The 24,973-nt window shown below is 40.4% G+C and overlaps 1 protein-coding gene across 3 annotated transcripts in view; it reads left to right on the forward strand.

Moving 5' to 3' along the window:
* Window positions 1–24,973, forward strand: part of casz1 (castor zinc finger 1) — a 225,604-nt gene that overhangs the window by 92,597 nt on the left and 108,034 nt on the right. For all 3 annotated transcript variants that reach the window (XM_074645113.1, XM_074645114.1, XM_074645115.1), the window contains one exon: window positions 15,891–15,938. The gene's annotated coding sequence lies outside the window, so the exon portion shown is untranslated. The remainder of the gene's footprint in view (window positions 1–15,890; window positions 15,939–24,973) is intronic.

Genomic DNA, 24,973 nt, shown 5'->3' on the forward strand with positions numbered 1-24,973 from the left:
ATGTGGTTTCCAGAAGTCCTGAACTGCAGTCCCTGGCCACTCTTTCTGTCATCAGTAGACCTGCTGTCTCTTTAGCCTCCATTGACTCCTTTTAACCTCCTCCTACCTTCCTCACATCCAAGCAGCTGCTTTCCTTCCCGCTGCGTGGAAATGATCTGATTCCCATTATTTGGTAGTAAAATGGATTTTGCCGTGTGGGCTGCATACGCAAACCTTCAAATACAGTCGCCGAACATCTTCCAGGCACTGGAGAAAAATTAAAGAAGGCTTCTATTTCCTTGTTGTAAATATAAATCAGGGAGGCCTAAATTTGTGGTTTGCTTTTTAAGACTTTTCCATCTAGGGATGCTGATTTTGAGAAAAAAAAATGAACCGATAACTGACCCTCGTTAACCGATTATTAACCGTTAACTGACAAGATTAGTGCGTCACATGCAGCGGTGCGCCAGCTGCAGTAAGCTGCGTGCATCGTCAAGGACACATGCAGCTGCTTTCCCAGTAAAGGTCTCCACCACAATATTTAGTTTAGTTTAGCAGGTTGTTAGCTTTGTGTCTGCCCGGCGTAATGATAGCGAGTGTGGCAGTAGTTATTGCTGTGAACGTAGCTGTAGCTGTAGCAGTGTGTGTACATTATTATACATTTAAAGCATTATTATATACACATTATAGCATTATGGTACATTATTTGTCGGTGAATAAATGCTACAACTCCTCCGCTCGACCCATGGATGTATTAAGAGAACTGGATACAGCGAAGAGGCGTGGCCCTGTTCATTTCTATGAGAGTTGCTCAGAGGCGCATGAACTCAAAATGGCTCGACTTCCGTCTGGAAAAGTACCCGGACCATCCGCCGATCTTCCGCATCCATTGGGCCATCGGACATGCGCAGTAGCGTCTGCTCGGTCACATGGCTCGGTCACGGGGTCACAACCGCTAAGCTGTCGTCACGTTTTGCTAACTCCGACCTCCCAGCCCTCGCTCCAGCCTCGGTCTGGATCTCATTCACATGAACGGAGGAAGGGAAATCACTCTGGATTCGGCTATTAGTGCGTTTTACAACTTTTAGGACTTCATTCAAGTGTTCGTACTGTGAAGTTGATTCACCTCAAAAAAAGTATCCGTTGAGTTACAGACGTCTGTTTCCCAATGTAAGTCTATGGGAAAAAGTCTTTTTTGGGCCCAAAGGCATCACGTGACGGACGCGGAAGTTGTAGTACCGCCGTTTGGCCACTACGAAAGTTGGGATCATCGACCGGCGCTCTTCCTGGGGGGCTTGGCTCAAGCGAGCTCAAGACGGGAACCAACTTCCTGTATCCTGCAACTCCGGCTCAGACTCTCTTAAGGTGGGCTGTTAAGGTGGACCAGCTTTCCTCCTTTTAAGTGACAAATTGCTCCTCTGAGTTTTGCTCAGCTTTTTAATTAATATTAATATTTCTTTTACGCGTTTTAACCGATAGCGTTAATCGGTGAAAATTCTTAACGTCGGTTAATTATTGACATCCCTATTTCCATCCCAATAATATGTAAAAGTAGATGAAAGTTAATCAGCTCTGTTGAACCCATTTCTACCAGCGACCTCTACACGCTGTAATTTGAGTGATAGAAGAAGAGGGGGTAGGGGGGAGGTAGAGCCGGCTAGATAGTAGCTTCAAAGAGGGCCTCGTAGAGGACAGGCAGTGACCCTATATGGGCGCCTTTCCTGCATATACCAGCACGTTTAAAGGGAAACTGATAGGCAGGTGAAATATCTGCCACTTACAGAAAAGAGGCAGGGACTAGGGAGGGCAGACAGGACAGAATGGATATGGATTGGGTCACAAGGCTGACGAGGCCTTCCTAAGGAAATGAATATTCCTTGCAAAGTACACTTGGTGACACTTAGGTCTAAGGACAAAACACAAGAGCAAAGGAAATCCATTCCTCACTTTTATTTGGCATACAAGAGCACTGGATCATAGTTTTTTTCTTTCATCACATAACACCTTACACGCTGTATTAGGCTTTTTATGGTGACATTACGATAAAATATGTTGTGTTGTTCTGACACCATTTATTGTATTATGATTTGTAGTGCCAAGTAACAATGTAGAAAAATCATTCCTCAATCTTCAGTGTGTGTTTGAAACTGAAAAGTATTTATCAATCGGCTTTTTTTTTTTTTTCATTGCCGTGAAGCGTATATGTATCCGCTTTCACCCCACCAGCAGAGATACATATTATTATCGTGTGGACTTCCACTTTGTATCAGATGAAGGCGATGCGGTGGAGGCAGAGCTAAACATGCCCAGGGGGGCTGGAGTGAAACCGGTGTCTCGTTTTCAGGGGCAAACAAACACATACAGGGAGCAGACATGGCTGTCACATCTCCCTTAGCTCCCCTGTCACCCCCGAGGGCAGTGGGCAGGGGCAACCTCGGCGCTGCTGTGGCGGCGGTGCCACGAAAATCTACATGTACTCTTGCAGGCAGGGACAGAAATGCATGACCAGACATACACGTTTAAAGTACATAGAGACAAATACACAAGCATATGCTGTAGGGCTGTGTGTTGGCAAGAATCTGGTGATACGTATCATGATGCAGGAGTAACTATTCAATATTAGGGCAGTCAAAGTTAACAAGATAATAACGCGTTAACGCAAATTAATTTTAACGTCACTAATTTCTTTAATGCATTAAGGCAGAAAACAAAACCTAAGGAATCCATTGATACCAATCATGTCATACTAGCTTGTCGCTAAATAACGCTCCAAACTTACGCTAAATTTTGTCGAGGAAAAACTGTCATGTCCATTTTCAAAGGGGTCCCTTGACCTCTGACCTCCAGATGTGTGAATGTAAATGGGTTCTATGGGTACCCACGAGTCTCCCCTTTACAGACATGCCCACTTTATGATAATCACATGCATTTTGGGGTCAAGTCATAGTCAAGTCAGCACACTGACACACTGACAGCTGTTGTTGCCTGTTGGGCTGCAGTTTGCCATGTTATGATTTGAGCATATTGTTTTATGCTAAATGTAGTACCTGTGAGGGTTTCTGGACAATATTTGTCATTGTTTTGTGTTGTTAATTGATTTCCAATAATAAATATATACTTACATTTTCATATAGCAGCATATTTGTCTACTCCCATGTTGATAAGAGGATTAAATACTTGACAAATCTCCCTTTAAGGTACATTTTGAACAGATAAAAAAATGTGTGATTCATTTGCGATTCAATATTTAAATCGATTGACAACCCTATTCAATATATTGCGATACTGTAAACAAGGCGATATAGTGTGATTTTTTTAATTTTAGAAAAACTGTCATAGTATAAAGAACACACCATCATATGTACAAAATCTGAGTAAAAAAAAGTCACTAGGTGAAATGGCTACTATGGGGATTAAAATCATTACACATACAGAAAATACAATTGGACTCATTGGATCCGCAAGAGTCTCAACTTTCCAGTGATACCCAATTTAAGGAATTCTAAGACTGTTTAGGGACCCCAGTATGCAGAAATATTCAAATGCACCATTTTAGAATAGTTGAAAATAACACATTTGTACTACATGCAAAAAAAAGGGCATGGCTTTTGCCCCAAAACTAGATGGAATTTGCATAAATTGGGCATGTCTGTAAAAGGTACCCATAGAACCCATTTTCATTCACATATCTTGAGTTTGGAGCGTTATTTAGCCTCCTTTATGACAAGCTAGTATGACATGGTTGGCACCAATAGATTCTTTAAGTTTTTCTAGTTTCATATGATACCAGTATCTCCACTCTAGCTTTAAAACTGAGCCCGCTACAACCCCCGAAATACCGATTGCGTTAATGTGTTAAAGAAATGAGGGCCGTTATTATCGCGTTAACTTTGACAGCCCTAGTATCTATATTTTCTTAGACTCCTAATATGCTGCGTCTGTCGTGGCTGCTTTACAAACTTTCTCAAACAGTCTGTGTTGCTAAACCTCAACATCCCTCCTGAGATCACCAGTTCGACCTTCCAAGCAGAAAAAGCAGCAGATTTTAGTCCCACAAACCTGGCTCCATTTTTAACTTTCCCAGATTGATCAGCGATTGTGCTGGCGCCGAGCAGCTGTATAGCTTTACATCAGCGAGGAGGAGGTTTAGCGGTTTTCAATAGTATTTCAGGATATCCTTGCTGCTGCTGCTGCAGTTTTTGGCAGACTAACAGCTGCCACCAGCATTAGTGTACAAGCAGACACTTCTTAATGTTCCCCAGCCCTGGCCTCATGTGTCACATGGACTCCATCCAGCCTAACCCAGTTGCCGTCCGCAATGGCTGGATTGGTTGAGAGCGGTGTGAGACCGGCAATTTACAATATGCTCCAAGACTATCCTCTCATTTTGGTTTAAGGTTAGTAACAATAATGTGACCAGTTCTGACGATTCGGTGGCCTCTGTTTGCCCGCAGAAGGCAAACAGAGTAGAGACACCTTTCTAATTATACGCGATTTATTATCACAGATGAAAAGTGATTTATTACTTCTTCTTTTTTTTTTAACAGTCTCTGGACCAAGGGAAATTAGTTATGTAGCCCTGTTGCTTATAATTTGACAACACTGCCTTGAATTCACTGAGATGTAAAATTAATTCTTGCAGTTGTTTTCAATGGGACTTTCATGTTTGCCTTGCTCACTGTTAAAAATCTGAGAAAAATACAAATGATTGGGCTTGGCTCAGTAACTTCATTGTGCAGGGGAAAAGAAAGCCAAACTGGACGGGGTTCAGTGGTTTTAGGCCTTTTGAGGGTTTGTGTGTCAGGATTTATGTATTTAATTACACACTCATTCTACTAATGTAAGTGGAGAAAAAAGGAAAACGGATAAAAAAAGCATAAAAAAAAAAAAGAAGCCTATAAGCTTGTAGTTTCCCTCTTACTGAAAGTTGGCCACCGCTGCTGTTTAGCTCCCCTTGAACTGGGCTAATACTTGTCTATTCCGATTAGGATTAGTATGTGTAGCATGGGCTCAGGGACCCGGGACTCGTAATCTAATAAATCAAGATAAAAAACTCTGAGATTGGTTTACAGAGGGCTCGGATTTACTATTGGCCATCTCAGAGAAACGGGGATTAACGCAGCATTTGGTGCCGTAGCTGCACACTCCCAATTCTGTGCATAGGGGAGAAAGAGAGAGGTGGCGAGGGAGGGAGGGAGGAAGACTTAGAGAGGGAGGGAGTGGAGGAGAAGGGCTGGCTAGGGCTTTATATTGCCTAACAGACAGCAAGTTAAACTCGCACTGACAAGGTCAGGTTAGTCCTTGTACAAAAGGCTTTGTTCCATAGGCAGATTAAAGGTCTCTTTGACAGTTTTTACACTTTTGGATCATGTTGAACATGTTAGGAGTTAATCCTGTCTGCGAGGGGAAGAAGCCCCGTCGCCACACAAACGAGAGATAGGTGCAGAGAACGGTGAGCGCGCTGTGTCCAATAAAAAAAGAGCTGAAGACACTTTTTTCACATAATTGACAATTAATTTATTTACTTTTTTAGGGCTGGGATGATTCACCTATCTCCTGATTGAACTATCACGAAACTTGGGTGCTGATTCGATATGTTTTGTGATTCGATATTACGATTTATTGCGATCTTTGTTAACTTTTTTGAACACTAGACCGTGGGAAAAAAGTTGAATCATACACTTCTAGGGACTTTGGCTTTGGAAAATATCTAAAATTATACAGTCAAAATGTTTGATTTTCAGCATGTATGTAGTCAGAGATGTCCTGAAGTCAAATATATCAGTCATTGTCAGGAATTATTTATAAAAAACAATTCCTGGAAATCGAAGAATAAAAACATTTCCCGCACAAATTAGCGATATTTTCTTTTTAATTTATAAGGGACATGTAATGTTTTAAACTACTGGTGAATATAATCCATTCAATCTTATTTCCATATATGTATTTTGAAAATCGGATGTAGTCACACGTGTATACTTCCTCTAACTTCTCCAAGTCTATCGCTAGCTCTCCCGTCAGCTCCGTTCTCTTTATCCATCCATGGTCAGCTCCATCAGGGCTGTTTGAATGCATTCAACATAAATGTCGGTATATGGGTGCTCTACAGCTGTAGAGTCGGCCCATTTGACCACGGAGATGAGAGCGACGGCCCGCTGGACCGCACGTTACCGCTATACGATAAAGTTTCCTGACAATGACAGAGTTAGCATGCAGCTTTAGCCGTGATGTCTAGCCTGCACTTTGGATTTAAAATGTGAGAGTGCAGGTCGTCTCCACGCTGACCCTCCGCCGGTTTCTGCTCCCTACGGCCGGCCAGCTACTGTTTGTTTTGGTTGACGGATACGGAAAGGATATGACGTCACGTTACTCCGACTACAACAATACTCAAGACTCAAATGAAGCAAATATATCTCGATTCTGGCATTTAAAAAATGATTTCAAAATCGTAAAAAAAGAAATTTGCGATACATAGATACATGTTACTGACAAGTAGTGAGTGCTAAAGTGTTAAAGGGGGACATGAGCCTCAGACAGCTGAAAAAAATCTGCTATGAAGTATTATTAGTTTATTGTCTATCCTCTGCTACATTTGGCCTGTATGTTTAAAAAAAACAATCCACTATTGTCTCCCATGGTCAGATACAACACGTGATTACACCACTGTGTGATGTGAAGACAGCCCCACTGCCTTTTTTCAGTTACATTTTCCCATGCAGAATCTTCCAAATCAGAAATGAAACTGATAATTTAAGGACACTTGGTTTGCACAGTGTCTCTTTCACTGATAATGCAGCAGCCCCAAGGTGAGATGATATGATAAGAGTGTTGGTTTTCTGGTTTCAAGAAATGTTATTAGCAGTTAGTAGATTTGTGATTTTGGATGGTTGTCTGGAAGGATGAATTATCTGGTTGGTCTGTTTGAATTAAAAGTTTGTACCTGGTCTAAGGACAGTTAGCTGCAGCTAATGACCAACAGCTAGTCACGGTTTATCTCTAATGTATTTCAACATTAGCATTCTTAGCATTTTTCCAAGAGCATGCTGACTATTGCTATGATTATGGTTAGATTAGAGTGTTGTCAAGGGACTGTTATAGTGACAAAATACAGTATAAACTAGGGGTGGAAAAAAAAAATGATACAGCATATTATCGCGATATTTTGCGTGGCATTATTGTACCGACAACACGGACGTCAAGTTGTTGTAGTGCGTTCAGTTTTAAAGCTAGAGTAAAGATACTGGTATCATATCAAACTAGAAAACCTAAGGAATCCATTGGTACCAACCATGTCATGTTAGCTTGTCGTGCTAAATAACTCTCCAAATTTACGCAAAATTTTGTTGAGGGAAAAAAACGGCATGGCCATTTTCAAAGGGGTCTCTTGACGTCTTACCTCAAGATATGTGAATGAAAACTTTGAGATGAACAGAGCGAAAACGGTATATTATTAAATAAAACAGCTGTTGACAAACTGCATAATTTTCAGTTGAAAAAAGGTAATAAATTGAAATATATCTTACCGCAATATATAGTTGAAATGTTGAGAATTGCAATAAGATTGTATTGTGATTTAAGTATCGTGATAATATCGTATCGTGGGGGCCTCTGGTGATTCTCACCACTAGTATAAAGTCTTAAAAACATTTGTGAATTTGAGTTTACATGCTAGGCTGGGATATGCTTGCGATTAGTATTCGCGAAAAGCTGCCGCCACATCACCTGCCTCCATATCAGCCAATAGCAAAATTCAATTGTTATGCATATTTATATCACAATATGTAGAATTCAAATACTATGCACTAAAATGTAAAGATTTGGACCTGAATCCATCAACAACACGACTAAATATCCTTATACATTTGTTTTCAGTTGAAAATAAAGTGTTTTGGGGGTTTAGTTAGTCTTTAAGTATCTGTGGTGATGCAGACACAAGTAAATGTACACAGTTACAGGGTAGAGAAGAGCCTTTGTTCTCCTGCCTGATAAAACATTCAGACAGTCTTAGATTTGAAAATGATGTACTGTATTTCTGGCAGTTATCTATCTGCTGCAGCTCCTTTTCTGCTAAGCGTTTTTCTGAGAAACAAGACTAAAATATCTCCACCTGAAATTTGAGCTCTTTCTATTTTCTCTCTGATGCCGGGGGTTTCACATAAAGTTTTACATATCAAAAGTGGAATGCGCTTTCATCTGCTTGCATGTCTTGTTAAGCGATATCAAACACAGGAAATTCTCCCTACGTCCCCATATAAAGGTCGAAAAATCCTAGCAACATATCCCAGCTTGTGCAAAAGAGGCCTTTTCTTTCTTTCTTTCTGAGGGGAACTGTTGGCAATATCACCGGGCAATTAGCAAAGGAAACGAGAGAGAAATGGAGAAGCCAATTACTTCTGCGAGTTAGCTAAAGGCCATTTTAAACTGTGTGCCCATGACATAATAATGTTTATGGTAAATATTATAGTTGGAGACAGTGAGTGCATGGCGTGAGAGGCGAGGAGAAAAAAAAAAAAGGCATCAATCTCAGATCGAGAATAATTTATTAAGATCTGAGATGCGGCAATTACGTGGAAAGGACCAAAAAGAAAAAAAAAAAAAGAAGAAGCCAACTCTCCAGGAACCGCATACATGATTGCAATCTTGATTAAATCCCCCTGGATCTAATGAGTTGATTTTCTGCTGTTAATATTGCATTGGCTGATGATGGATTCGTTAAGATAATGGAACGAAGCTAAAATATAAATGACTCCCTGTCAAGGAGCAGATTTTCGTCATTTTCCGTCTGACACCTCCGCCGTGGGGATTTGGTGAGGCCTTTTTGTGTTTCGAACCATCAGGATCTGGAATACTAATTGCTTATGTGTGGACGCTTCTAATGCCTCTCCTCCTCTCGGCACCCCCCCCCCCCGCCCCATCCCACCCTATCGTCTTGGTAAATATCTCCTCCACATCTCCACGCAGAAACAAAGAGACAGAAGCAGCTTTCTTTTCTTTAATGCTGCTGAAACTATCTCCGTTTTTAAACATAACACAACTCATTTCTATCCTGTTTGACACAGAAAGAGGCCAGATATTTAAAGCCACTGTGTATGACAAAAAACTGCCAACAAAAAAGAAAACATGTAAGCAATAGGCTTCTCATATCGACCTGTGCTTTTGAGATAAATTAATAATGCGGTCTCCCTTTGGTGCTGTGCAGTAGAGTAGCTGAGCCAGTCTCTCTCTCTCTATGTTTTAAATGGTCTGTCACTTAGGTCAACTGGAGGAGTAAAATGTCCGATGCATAGGATATTGATCCCATATCACACATATGAAACACACAACATTACATGTAGATTTTTTCTCGCAAGTGTGGCAGGAACCCAATGCAAAAGGCATTTGTAATAATCCAGATTGCATACTATAGTGTGAATATGTTGAGATAATATGCTGTTATTTGGATCGGCTGGTGTCGTTAATCAAAAATGGACGTCAGTATGTTTAGGTCCACACTATTTTTAATGAGAGGCACACAAACAAAAGTTTTACAATGATGATTATGGCTGCAATTAACGATTATTGTCACTGTCGATCAATCTGTCGATTATTTTCTCGATTAATCGATTCGTTGTTTTTGTCTATAAAATGGTGAAAAATGTCGATCGGTGTTTCCGAAAGCCCAAAATGACGACTTCAAATGTCTTTTTTTAGTCCACAACTCAAAGATATTCAGTTTACCGTCATAGAGGAGGAAAGAAACCAGAAAATATTCACATTTAAGAAGCTGGAATCAGAGAATTTTGATTTTTTTCTTTCTTTAAAAAATGATTCAAACTGATTAATCAATTATCAAAATGGTTGGCGATTAATTTAAAAGTTGACAACTAGTTGATTAATACAATAATATAGACAGTTTGGGGAAAATCCTACACTCCATGTAAGTGAATAAGGGCTGTCAAAGTTATATAACGCGTTAACACAAAATCATTTTAACGCCACTAATTTCTTTAACGCATTAAGTTGTGATTTTTAGGTTGTAAATAACACTCTAAACTTAACACTACATTTTAGCGAGAAAAAAACTGATTGAGATACGATTTGAGCATGTTTCTTTATAATAAATGCAGTACCTGTGAGGGTTTCTGGACAATATTTGTCATTGTTTTGTGTTGATAATTGATTATCAGTAATAAATATATACATACATTTGCATAAAGCAGCATATTTGTCCAATCCCATGTTGATAAAAGTATTAAATACTTGACAAATCTCCCTTTAAGGTAAATTTTTTAACAGATAAAAAATGATGTGATTAATTTGCGATTAATCGAGATTGAATATTTGAATCGATTGAAAGCACTAAAGTGAATACAATCATGTGTAGTTTGATGTAACCTACCTACCAATCACAAACTTTTTCTTCTATCGCTATTGTAATCAACATTGTTGTCAAGTTTCATGCTTACCCTGACCCTTCCTTTGTGGCGATTACGATATTGTTCCTTTTTTTTCTGTGCGTTATTACCGGGGGGAACCCGTCTGATTGGGCCATCCCCGAGGGCCCTTTCTTCTGCGTGTCACTTTTTGTGTCCTTTAACATGGTTTTACTATAAAAGTCTTTTTTAATCAATCAAGAAGCAGGCAGAAAATAGGCTTTGTCATGGCTTGGCCCGGGGGTCGTGTGATGCCTGCTCTGCCCGGTGACAGGTCTTCAAAAGGGATAAAAAGGAATATTTTGGGGGGAAAACGGGGGTTTCCATGGCACCGGCACTTGTTGCACATGGATCACCATTCTTTGGTTCTGCATGAGATTGAGGTTTCAAAGGGCTGGACAACAAAAATTAGGCGAGGAGGGGACAGCGGGACTGTGGAGGTAGCTGCCCTCGAGCCCCCCGCCCCTCCCTGACTCTGTCCTCTCCTGGGGGAGAGGGAGAATAGGAGCCAGAAGTGACAGCACAAAAAGGGGCCTACGAGGTGCTGTCAAATATGCATGAGTAAATGTTCAGTTTCTCACTCGGCAGTCGAAAAGTCAGAACGAAACACTGGACTAGAAGACACAAAAGTACAGACCTATTCAGTGAGAAGTGTATTCTCGTTGCGGCTTCCACTTCATGTAATTAGAGTTTGTTTCATGTAGAATGAGGTCACGTAAACTTGTAAGTTTCTCAGATTATGTGTGGGAAATGAAACCAGCACACTTAGACAATAGATTGGCAGCCCATTACCGCAAAGAGGATTATTGTTTTAAACTGTTTGTGTGTTCCTGTTATTTAAATTTGGAATAAATGAGACATCAGGTTATTTACCAACTTGAAATAACTTTTACTGTACGGATCTGCGGGTCTGGGTTTGCATTAACCGTGTTCATCATCATCGCATTAAAACATGCATATATTTCACACATGAATGGCTTTGAGCTATTTTTCACTCACTGTAAAAAAAAAAATAAAATGTGGTGTAGCGATTACCTTTGTGCTCCACCTTGAATTCTTCTAACAATTACGCATTCTTCTGTCTTGGGGAAATGGCATCATGAGGTCAAGGTTTTTTGCATGTCAGGGGTTCCTTTAAGCAATTTGCAATAATTTCCATAGCATCATCACTGCCACCTTCAATAACAAACAAAGGTTACACACACGTGTTGCTCTTTTACACTCGTGCAATCAGAGCCGGACGTGTTTTAGTGTCGGAGGGCTTTCACACTTGGATAAAGGAGGTCAAAAGCTCCACATTTAGATGATCAATATTTAAGGATTGAAGCATAAGAAAAGGGTTACATATCCCTTGAGATGTTGAAATTTAAAAAATATAGGGCTGGGTGTAGCTGCATCTTATTAGAACTTCAGCGTATGTATGTATTTATTTAGTTCTTTCAGGTTCTCAACAATGTGCTGGCAGCCTGTTTAAAAGGTTAAGGCAGTCGGGATATGTTCCTTGATGGGATTTTATCATGCTAGGCATGCTCTGTTTCCTGATGAATATATTAAAATTATTACTGTGCAAACAGAGTTTCTAATTACTGACCTGCTTGCCATTGTACTGTGCGTTCGGTATGCCCTCCCACCCCCCTTCTTCTCCATGCCTTGTTTATTTATCTGCACCAGTGAATACAGAATAGTCTATGCAATGTCATTTCCATCCACATGAAAATGATTTTGAAAATGCCAATCTTGCCTATTATACAGTGTAATTACTTGTCTGCTTTTTGATTTTATCATATCTTCAGCCAGTGGGAAGACACTTGGAGAGGCTAAACATCTTAGCGGAGCTTGTCAGTTGATGATTTGCAGTGGAAACAAAAAAAAAAAAAGCCAGTTTGCAAACAAAAGCGCTATCTGCCACGTGTACAACGTCAATGATTATAGTTTATTGAGAGGTTTACGTACTGTCTGCTCTTGAGGCATTGTGTCAAGGGGGAAAGTTATATAGGCTGCCGTGTAATAACGTGAGTATGTAAGGTATGGCTGAACTTTTTGGGGACAATTAATTATAAGCCTGCAGACTGAGAACTTGGGATCGGCTCTAAAGATAACAAAATGTCAAATACACACTCATCAAAAGCTTTTTGAAGAAGGTATGTCAAATATGGACAGATGGAACATCCATGACACATTCTTACATTATGATGGAGCATTTGTCGTCGTACCTTTGCTTTCACTCAGCTGGTTTTTCAACTTATGAGGCCAAAAACTGTACTTTTAGAGTTCATTTTGATCGTCACTGCCGCACCTCTGACAACTATTCCTTTTAAGTGGGTGCATATATATATATATGTGCGTATGTGCAGTGATGAAAGTGTCACCGATTTTACTGGAGCATCTGCACTACATCACGGAAAAGGGCAACCCTGTTGTTTACTTGTCTGCCTGCAATGTTGCACAGGGGGTTGATCAGGGGAGTTGATAGGAGCTGCAATTTAAAAAGAGGACACTGCAGCTCTGAACAAAAACAATTAAAGGAAAATGAAAGACGGCCCCCAAGGGTTAAAAATAGAAAATTATCAACATGCATGCTGGAATCCACTACCCCCCCGCACCGCCTCCCGCACCAGCACCCCCCCGCCTCTGCCCCCCCCTCAAACTTACTGGGCCTGCATTGTTATGTATGATCAGATCTGCCAGTTCTTCCTCTAAGCTCCTTGTCACATTTTGACTTAATGAAGTGCAACTTAGAAGGGAATTGGGTTCATCATGCTAGTCGCACGATGCTCCCTTGTTGTAGCAAACAGGAGTGGCATGGGACCAAAGCGCTACAGCGCGAGTCGTTATCATTCCGGTCAGTCTGTTTAACACAAAATTAAACAAAGAACTAATTAGTGCCTCATGAATTAATAACTGCACTGTTGCCGAGAAGAAGTTAGGTTGCTGAGGGGAGATATAAAATAAGTAGGAAGATCAGGTTAGAATTATTATTACTTTTTCGGGGATGCATGGGCTCTCAAGGTTAGGAAACTTTTGAGAGGATTTAAGAGTGACTCAACTGGTTCTGCCAAAGTCAGTTTCTGTCCTGATGTAACACTGCGTCTGGGTTAATGGATGTCATATAAGACACCGCGCTTTTTCTGCATATATAAGAGAAAGGTGTAATCTTCAACTTTATATTTCAGACATGTATATGTGTGAATAAGGAACCAGCACTATATGTATTCTCTCCCATTACCTACAAAGACCCTTCAGTTATGTTTTTTATCTAAGCAGTGTTTGATCCAGAAATCTTTTTATCCCTGTCATATAATTTTTGTTAACGAGATTTCATTGGAAAGTGATTTGTTTAATGTTTTTATTCTGCAAGACTGAGTCGAGCTAAGAAGTAGGATTACTGCCTGTTGGTAAATTATTACTGGCAACTTGCTGAGATATGCACAGACATAGTTGACTGTACTCTACGACTGCTTAAACGGGCTTTACAAACTATGGCCCTCCCTTGGACGCTAAGCTGTGATGTGGGGCCTGGGTATCTCTGGTAGGAATGTCACGAGAACAGATACTTCGGTACCAAGTTGATGCCAAAATTCAGAAAATGTGACAGTACTCGTTTTTCCATAATACCGTAGGTACCAAGGATCTGGGCAAGAGACTAACAGCATCTCGTTGTCCCGGGGATGATGATGATGATAATGCTATATTGTGATACAACAAATCAGAATCTGGCGACACGATACATATCATGATACAGGGGTAACAATCAAGGATATAAAGCAAGGTGATATATTGTGATTTTTTAAATCTAATTTAAGGAGATTTCATAGTAAAGAACACACCACCATATGCATAAAATCAAAGTAAAAAAAGTTAGTCCCTCCCTGTAACATCCAACATCATAGTACTTTTTGTGCAATCTGAGCCGCAGTCTGCCACAAGTCTTTGCACGTAAACTATTAATTAAAAATCAATACAGTGTTTTTTTTAGAATTGACACAGAATCACAAAACATAATATCGCTATACTGTAGTGTATCGATTTTTCACGCACCCCTAAAATACGCGTTGAAATCGGCAGGAGGCGAGCTAGCAACGTTAGCTGTTAGCAGCCGGTGGTCAGCACAGCTCTGCTTGGCTAAATAACGGAGCTAACAGCTAACAGCTAACAGCTAACAGCTAACAGAGGTTGCTTTGAGTTACATTGTGATACATTCAAGCTCTATCCAGTAAAAATGAATAAATTATAACATTATCATGAAATTTAGTTTTTTTTTAGGCGGATCATCAGGGATTCATAATAAATTCGCAAAAAGCAGTATGCAAACGGTAATGAAGGAGTGTATGTTGAGGTACATGGGAATTATTGTTTTGTTTTTGTTTTTATTGCCGTGGTATATGGCTGGGCGATATGGAGAAAAACAAAAATCACGATATATATTTTTTACCAATAACCTTAATATCGAGATTGTAGGGTTGACAATTGGTGCTTTCACAAAATATGTAGATTTTTGATAAATAATCATCAGTAATGTGGATGTAATGATTAAGTGGCAAATAATAGAACAGCTAGTACAGTCTGGTAAGTTCAGAAAATTACATCACTTTACTGTAATGCAGCCTTTAAAACCAGGAAAAGACAACGCAAAATCTAAGACGATATTTAGTCTCATATCATGACACCGATATAATATCGATGTACTGCCCATAGGGCTGCACGATTATGGCCAAAATGATCATCACGATTATTTTGATCAATATTAAGATCACGATTATTCCTTGATTATAGCGACAACATTTTCATTACTGCACTTTCACATTAAAATAAACAGAGTGCTGTTTTCACTTAGAGGAATATTCACACTACCCTTTTGCTAGCTACATTTTAAAGTTAAATGCATTAATCTGGTGCGCTTTGAGAGCAAAATTAGCAACATTAAGAGGCTAAATGAACAATGTTATGCTCTCAATTTAATCATAAACACATTGGTTGTACAGATAATATCTATCCCCAAAAGTGAAGCCAAAACATCTCGATTGGTGGCTGACGGCTGGCTGTTAGTTTAGGAAGCATTTGATTTATGCAGCAGAATTTTCTAAGAGCAGAACGCGTATTTTTTAAACGTCAATATCGCAGGCAATCGTGTTCATTTGATTGTGGGAAGCCAAAACCGTGATTGCGATTAATATTCAATTAATTGTGCAGCTCTACCGTGGTATCAAATTGGGAATCGTGGACTTCCACTGGTATTGGTATTGACTACTACATTTCTGGTATTGTGGCATCCCTAATCTGTGGACCTTTAGACTGTAAATCTAAAGGACAGGAGTCAACAAAAGTACACATTTTCCTTTTGCTTCATCTGGAGGCTTGCTGTTATTATGTCAACCTCTGTGGATTAGATGAGTTGGGTAAATGTATGGATTTCTCCAGAACATGTATGTGCATGCGTGTCTACATCGGAATAATCAGTGTCTGGGTTTTTAATGTTTCTCCTTTGCTCTCCTTCTCCAGATGAAGTGAGCCCCCGTATGGAGTGACTCCCCAGGAAGAGAAAACGAGGTAGGACAAATCCCCAACATGACTGATTACTGTCCCCACCATCTCCCCTGTTCATATCTACAACAATATCAGGCATCTTCATTAATCCCCATGGATCAATGTGTCTGGGGGTTGTAAAAATTGACAAATGACTTATTAGAATCCCACCGTTTTATTTTCCAACTGATTAACTCACAGCAATGTCGTACACTATACAGGCACACTGATGTATCTGTTTTCCAAAGAGGGCTTCTCTCTCTCTCTCTGTCTGTCTCTCTCTCAGTATGAGGGATCTATACAGTGTAAAATGCACCCCTAACACTGTATTACAAACCCAGGCTGCAGCAACTCCAAACTACAAGAGCAATAAGGTGCTTTTGACATATATGATCTGTCATTTTATCAGCTTCCTGGCATGAACAGCTGTTGAGCAGTGCTTTGTAGTACTTAAAATACAAAGAAATGTCAATGAACTAGGAGTGGGAAGAATCGATTCACCTATGTATCGCGATTTTTTTGAAATTTTTAATGCCAGAATCGATATCTTTGCTTCATGTGAGTCTATTGGGAGGTAGAAGGAAGTTACCGCTTTTATTGTGGTAGTCTGAGTAACGTGTCATCATATCCATTCCGTATCCGTCAACCAAAACAAACCAGCCGGCTGCAGCGAGCCGAAACTAGAAAGTAGAAAACGGCGGAGGGTCCGCGTGGATACGAGCTGCACCCTCGCATGTTAAATCCAACGTGGTAAACACTACACATCCAGTAAAGTATGGAAACACTTTGGGTTTCACACATTGACAGGAAAAGCAGAGCTAGACATCATGACTAAAGCTGCATGCTAACTCTGTCATAGACACAAAACGTTATCGTATTGCGGTAACGTGCGGTCAAGCCGGCCGACGCTACAACTGTAGAGCACCCATATACTGACATTTATGTTAAATACAGTCAAACGGCCCCGATGGAGCTGACCACGGATTGATAAAGAGAACGGAGCTGACGGGAGAGCTAGCGCCGGCATACGTCCAGTTTTCAAAATAAGATGTTAACAAAGGGAACTGTATATATAAAAATACATATATGGAAATAAGATTGATTGGATTATATTCACCAGAAGTATAAAACATTACATGTCCCTTATAAATTAAATAGAAACAATTGCACTAATTTGTGAGGGAAATGTCTTTATTCTTTGATTTTTGGGTTGCTGGAAAAAATACTTCCTGACAATGACTGATATATTTGACTTCAGGACATCTCTGACTACATACATGCTGAAAATCAAACATTCTTACTGTATTAATTTAGATATTTTCCCAAAATAAAAGTCCCCAGAAGTGTATGATTCAACTTTTTCCCATGGTTTAGTGGTAAAAACAAGTTAACAAAAATTGTAATACATATTGAATCGGCACCCAAGTATCGTGATAGTATCGAATCAGGAGATAGGTGAATCGTCCCAGCCCTACAATGAACACAGAACTGTAAAAAGAATCAGCTAGAAATTGAAATGATATAAGCTTTTCACTGGCAGTAATATGTGTATTTTAACAGCATAGTTTCTTATAAATGTGCCAGCAGAGCATGTGTGCCATATTCTATTCGTTATCTATCTTGTTACGCCGTTCTGTTAATTATAACTTGATCTTCTTTTATGCCTGCTTTATGTCTGGATGTCGTTGCGGCAACATCCCACATTGTCATCTTGACAAAATAATATAATTTTTCCACTATATGGCATTTATTACTGTAACAGACATTAGACACAGACATCTAAGTACAGATGACATCCACCAAATTAACAAGAGTATAAAACCTTTTGTTGCTGATAAAAAAAAAAATCGGCCTCTGTACAATTTGACTCTCGAGAGGACGCTAATGACTTGTGACTTGAAGAAACTGGGTTGCTTTTTTTTCCCCCTCTCTCTCTCTCTCTCTATCTCTCTCTCTCCCTGAGATGAAACCTTCTGTGCTAATGATGTTAGCTGGTATGAGCACAATGCTGATGTGGGAGTCTGTCATGAGGATGCATACAACAGCCCTTGCCCCTGGCCTCCTAGTCAAGAGGGATCTAAACATTCAGAAGTGACACCGTGGGCTGTCTCATGTCAAGCCAGAGACCCTCACTGTCACCGGGGGGTGGCGTGGCCGTGAATTGAGGCGGAGGGCTACACCACACTCCTTTGTTTCTGGTGGTGTCACTCACACGGCAGACACAGACACACTCCTTGCATCAATCAGGGCTCCAGATACATGCCCGGTGTACAACACGATGATGACACTATCCGCGGATTTCCACGTAGATGCAACAGGAGGATGCATCGGCCACGTTTCACCCTTGTACGTCCGGCGTACACATCTTTAGACAGGTTGCTTTGGAGGCAAAGTTAAGTGAGTCAACTGTAGTGCAGATATACTAACTCCCCTTGTTTAACCACATAACAACAACATAACAGAGTACGGTTAGTTTAATTGGCTTTTGATATATGTTAATGCAACTCATCATAAAGGCCAACTGGCTCTAACACCGGGCTGGCATGACATCCCCCCCCCCCCCTTCTCCCCTTCTCCTTTTGGCTCCCACAGACTTCGGTGAGAGAGCGCTCCCACAGCGGAGTCCCTCTCTTAGACAGTGGGAAGAAAATTAAACTGCCAAATTTGTTTTCATTGGTTCCAGGGACGATCTCGGGGGACTTCAAGGCTTTTAATTGAGCTCACTGAGCAGAAATTTGTAGGGGCTGCTTACCAACAACAATGGTGTCTCCCTTTTACCTCCCTTTGGTCTCTCTGTGAGAGAGATCAGGCTAGATTTGTGATGCTTTGCTTTAAATTAGTGTATAATGTGTGTTTTGTAGTTAAGAGATTCTGTTTAAGGTTGTAGTTCTTCGTGGAAAACAAGGAAACAGGTTTGATTTATAATTGAAATTCAGACTCACTTTAGTGTTTTGTCGGCTTTTCAAGGTTTGTGTGTAGGAGGGCGATGCGTCTCTAATAAACAGCAGTTCATTCAGTCAAAGGTAAATAAAGCCCACAGGAAAGATAATTTGTCTCACTGAGGAGGGAAAAAAAGAGCAATGAAACTCAATTTAGTGTTATTGTATCACCCGGTAAAGTATAATAACCAAAAAGCCACCTTCTCATTTTCCGCGACTTTTCTCTTCCCTACACTTTTTTTGTCCTTTTAAATTTTTTCCAGTGTGTCAAAACAAGCAAAGGCTACATGGAAACGGCAGCCCTGTGTAAATATTTATGATGTAACATCTCCATGTGAATAGACTTTCCTCCCAATCCATCCATCATTACGGGCATATCGTGAAAGCCCACCTCCCGGTGGCGGCTCAGGGCCTTAGGAAGCTCAGACAGGAGCGGCGTGTCCCCCTCTCATTCAAAGTATTTGTTTTTCTTTTGACTGGGGGCAGCCCAGCTGTGAGGGCATTTCATGTGTCAGCCCCGCCGGTTTCATTCAGGCCCGACTTCAAAGCCCATTTTGGCCCATTGTTTCTGTGACGTGGCTGCCGGACCCGAGAAATGCCCAAACAGAAAAATGTGATGTAGGTCAAATTACAGCAGAAGAAAAGTGGAATTCTTATGGTCGAAACATAAAGCCCTGGTTACCGCCTAACCCTGGCTTTTGTGCTTGTTGTCCTCGTACCTCTTTATTTGTCCATCGTAGAGCTGAATGGAAGTTGGGAAATGTAGAATAAAGAGGCTGTAGTTCAAAGTGCCTGACAGAAAATCAATGTTTTAAGTCTAATCCTTAAAATGCAGCTTTTTTCCCTCGTTTATATCACTCCACACAGGAACAACATTTCAAATAACTTACTCGCTCGGGTTGCGTAATTAACAGAATTGCATTACAATTACGATTTTGGCTTCCGACGATTATGAAAACAAGATAGTCAACACCAGACAATTATTGTGCGGCATTCCGGTTCGCAATGACGCTATCGTCTTGTGTTAGAAATCCAACGCGGCCCTTTCTTTTACAGCGGTGCGCTTTCGCCTCGCTCGCCGGGTCAGGGGCGGCTGCTCGGCAGCGGCCGTGTGGGAGGATTCCCCCGTAGGAACTCTCCTTGGCGCTGGCTAGCCCTGGCGCATTACCTCCGTAGTGGTGCGCCGCGACCGGCTCTAAGGTGGCTTGGAAAGGCCCGGGGTGAAGGTGGCGCTTTACAGCACCCCTCGCCCGCAACTTGCCGCTTAGTGCTCGCTTTTCTCTCTCTTCTTGCTCGACTGTCAATCGGGATGTCGGCAAACCCACCCGACCCGTCAAAGTTAACACGTTAACGCAAGTTTTAACGCACTTATATCTTTAACGCACTTATATCTTTAACGCATTAATACAACTTGCGATTTTAAGGTTGTAGCGGGCTCAGTCTTCAAGCTAGTGAAGGTATTGGCATCATATGAAACTAGAAAACCTAAGGAATCCATCGGTACTAACAATGTCATGCTAGCTTGTCGCGAAGGAGGCTAAATAACGCTCCAAACTTGCGCTAAATTTTGGCAAGGAAAAACTGGCATGACCATTCTCAAAGGGGTCCCTTGACCTCTGACCTCCAGATATGTGAATGTGAATGGGTTCTATGGGTACCCACGAGTTTCCCCTTTACAGACATGCCCACTTTATGATAATCACATGCAGTTTGGGGGCAAGTCATAGTCAAGTCAGCACACTGACACACTGACAGCTGTTGTTGCCTGTTGGGCTGCAGTTTGCCATGTTATGATTTGAGCATATGTTTTATGCTAAATGCAGTACCTGTGAGGGTTTCTGGACAATATCTGTCATTGTTTTTGGTGTGTTAATTGATTTACAATAATAAATATATACATACATTTGCATAAAGCAGCATATTTGTCCACTCTCATGTTGATAAGAGTATTAAATACTTGACAAATCTCCCTTTAAGGTACATTTTGAACAGATAACAAATGTGTGATTAATCGTCATTAACTATTTTAATTCATTGACAACCCTACTATCTATACAACCAATTTGTTTATGATCAAATTGTTTACAAGAACACAAAGTTCTTCTTAGATCTAGCCTCTTAATTTAGCTCTCAAAGTGCACCAGATTGATGCATTTACAATTTTCTTTCTAAATGCATGATGTTTCCAAAGTCAATAATCAAGCAGCGTGTTTACTTACTGAAGATATGCTATAAATCATATTGAGTTAGAGACTGTACTGAGGTCCTGTATTTTGAGGTCATTTGCTCCTGCAAGTGTGTATGTGACTCAGTGATGTATACAGAGTATCTGTTAGGGCCTGTGCATGCACCATTCTTTGACTTGTGCAATGGTTTGAAATGTGAAACATGTCTTCATTTGGTGCAAACAAAGTGGGATGACGGATCTGCTGCAGTGTTTTCGAGCTCGGCAGTCTTTGAGAATGTGAAGGTGCAGTAGATTTATGAGGTTGTGTGTGTTTGCAGAAGTAGGTAAGTCTACTGCCTTACCTAAGTGGATTACAAGGTTTTAGGCTTTTCTCCTTGCACAACTTATCGGCAGAAAATAGGCGTTGCAGACGTTAGCGAAATATTGCCACCCAGACTCTCATAACATTATCATTAGCCACGGAGGATTGCTGAAATGTGATTAATACATCACCATTTTGACAGACTGAGGCTGAAAAGGTAATATGGATTATTACAATGGTTGTAGAGCTCAATACCGCCATCCAAGTTTATCCATTTATCTGCAATGATGAGACTCCTTTGTGTTGTATAGCATTGTAACATCTATCTAAATAACAAAAGATATCTCTCCCATACACAATTGTCGTGCTGTTAATATTCAGCCCATGCAACAATGCACATGGGAACGGAGCGCCGAGACAAAACTTGACTCAGAACGAGGGAAAAGTCCATAGAACATTATGAGCATTATGAATCGATGTTGAAGCCTCGAGTACCGGCCGCTTTTTTCCCTTTGCTTAGGTATCTGATTACCTTCAAAAGAAAATATTGCTCCTTTATTGTTCAATTACAACTGGTTGAGTGCTGAGTCATGCAATTCACTATCTAAGAGCTATTTTTCTGTCTTTGTGTACACACTTTGTGTGTGTTTCATTCAGCTGGCCTCGGACGAGACACGTTGAATAAATGCCATTTTTCTGTCGTTTCAAGTGCCTCTTTTCTCTCCGTGGATCCATTCAAGCTTTCAATACCTTTTCTCCCCCCTCTCTCTTCTCCTGTCTCTCTTTTTTTTTCCACGAGCAGGAGGGTTTTACTTTACTCCTTTGTCATCCTAATTGATTGCATTAACCTTTTGAGTATTGAATTTCCTGTGCATCACGCCGAGCACAATGTGGAATATTATCATAATCCTTCCAAGTAATGGACACAGGGCAATCAACAATGCTTTAGGAAAAGTACATCTTTGAAAGATGGAGCATCATATTATTTTCAGTCCAAAGACCTGCATAAGGGGGACGACTGTTGAGCTTTAAGAAACTTTATCAATAAGTGGAGTATGTTTCTTTTTTTTTCTCCATCTAATAAGGAGGTCAGAAGAGCTGCTTGTAATGTGTGCTATGTTGGGGAAACGGTGTTACGGTTTCTGGATGTCTACCGGCTCAAATTCTTGGAGAAAATTGTAATATTTCTGTTTTTCTGAGTCTTTTTTTGCATATTAAAATATTTTAAAGAACCCCAGATTCACTTAAAATTAGTACATACAGTAATTACTCAATGACTATGTTTACATGCACACTAATGTTACAATATTTTTCCAAATATGATAATATTCCTAATTTGGATATTCTGAATTAGACCTTATTCCGAATGGAGCATTTTCCTATTAAGACATGTGGGATAAGCTGATATTATTCAGGTTTTAGGAGCATTCTTTGGACTCGTATACAGTGCAATATGCGTCTCTATCTGGGTTTTTACGTCAGTTTGTGACACACAACCTCTCAGCTCTGTGCGTTGTACACAAACCAACTAGCCGACTGTTTGCAGAGATGCATGCCCAAAAGAAAAGCCCACATTTCTGGTCGGAAGGAGTAACTTTTACTACTTTTAAACATTATGAAAGACTTGGATATCAACAGGGGCAAGGTAACAGGGTGGGATGAGATTTGCCGTAGCGGTGGTTCCCCTTTTTTTTTTTTAAATAATGAAACTGAAGGGTGTGTTTTAATAATTGTGTATCACACTGTTTAGCCTCCCTGAGAAAGCAAATACCAATGTGCTGGAATGGAGGCTCCAGCTGAGGGTCACACATCAGATTGAAGAGGAGGGTTGCAGATTCCTCGTCATGGAAAACTAGCCCATCATGTCCAACCACCCCAGGAAGAGCGCCGGTCGTTGATCCAAAATTTTTGAAGTGGCCAAACGGCGGTACTACAACTTCCGAGTCCGTCCCGTGATGCCATTGGGCCCAAAAAGACTTTTTCCCATAGACTTACATCGGGAAAGAGACGTCTGTACCTCAGCGGATAATTTTTTTTTTGGGATAAATCAACTCCTCAGTATGAACAGTATGAGCCATGTGACCGAGCGGACGCTACTGCGCCTGCTCCACGGGCCCAATGGATGAAATATCTGGATATTTCAAAGGGAACACTTTGACCTGTTTGCAAAACAGTATTGCAGATATTATGTAACTTTTGACCACAAAATATAAAAAACAGAGTCACCACACCCTGTTCTTCTGTACTATGCCAATCAAGTTGTGACCAAAGTAGTAACAGCATGAACAACAACCAATGCACATTTGAGTTGCTGCTCATTATTGTAACTTATCCAGGAGGTTTGTGAGAATAAAGTGGCGGCAAGTCTTAACTGTAGATAGTTTTAAGTTGAGGAGTCAAGATAGAAATGCTGTAGTGTCAAGGTCAGCCCTCCATTTACCATGCCATGTACTTTAATCTCTTTACCTGCTTTACAATTGCCTGTTTTGGTGTGGGGTTGGTGTGTAGTGTAAGTTGTTTTCTCCTGTTTCCTTAAGTGTCTTTGCCTGTGAATTATTTAGCGCAAGTCCGCTCATATTGGTTTATTATTATCTGTCTCACTGGCCAAGAATGATATGAATGGAGATTTGGGAAGGGGCAGTGAAATACAGCATATTTTATATACCAACACTGCACCTCCGCTACATCAATAATATCGAAGCCCCGAGCCTAAAACCTACAGAAGACACTCCAAGGATAGCAGTACAATAATAGCCTGTTAACAAGGCAGGGGGTAGCCTATTGAGTTTAATCTGTTGCTGTAGCTGTTTTATTTAAACATGATGGTAAAGGCATAAAAAAGTAGTTTATGTTGCAAGACCAATGTAATACTCATAACTGTCTTATAAAGGCTTAATGTCAGGAGGCTTTAGGGGAAGTGTCACTAGAATAACACTGATCAGCCTTGAGCTTGGGAATTAAAGACTGCAAATCTTTGAGCATAATGTGACATCTGGGATAGTTTGGAGGGATACAAGTGGGCTGCAACTTTTGCAATTTATATATATATATTTTATACAGCTTATTATAGTATGCTATTTATTGATATTATATCAGAAAAGGCCACCACACATGATTCTATGTCATAGAACATAACGCAACATCAGCCACAAATAAATTAGCATAATATTACGGGTGGGAATCACCAGAGGCCCCAGGATACATCACGATACTTAGGTCATGATACGATCTTATTGCAATTTTTAACATTTTGCGATATGCTGAGTATTGTCGTGAGATGTATTGCAATTTATTACCTTTTTTTCAACTGCAAATTATCTAATAAAATACAGTTTTCACTCTGTTCATGTCAGAGTTTTCATTCATATATCTTGAGTTCAGAGGTCAAGGGGACCCCTTTGAAAATGGCCATGCCAGTTTTTCCCCAAAATTTAACGTAAGTTTGTAGTGTTATTTAGCGTTCTTCCAAACAGGCGAACATGACATGGTTGGTACCAATGGATTTCTTAGTTTTTTTAGTTTGGTATGATACCAGTATCTTCACTCTAGCTTTAAAACTGAGCCCGCTACAACCTAAAGATCGCAAGTTGCCTTAATGCGTTAATGAATGAATTTGCGTTAATGCGTTATT

This window comes from Sebastes fasciatus, chromosome 8, assembly GCF_043250625.1.
Source record: "Sebastes fasciatus isolate fSebFas1 chromosome 8, fSebFas1.pri, whole genome shotgun sequence".
NCBI lineage: Eukaryota > Metazoa > Chordata > Actinopteri > Perciformes > Sebastidae > Sebastes > Sebastes fasciatus.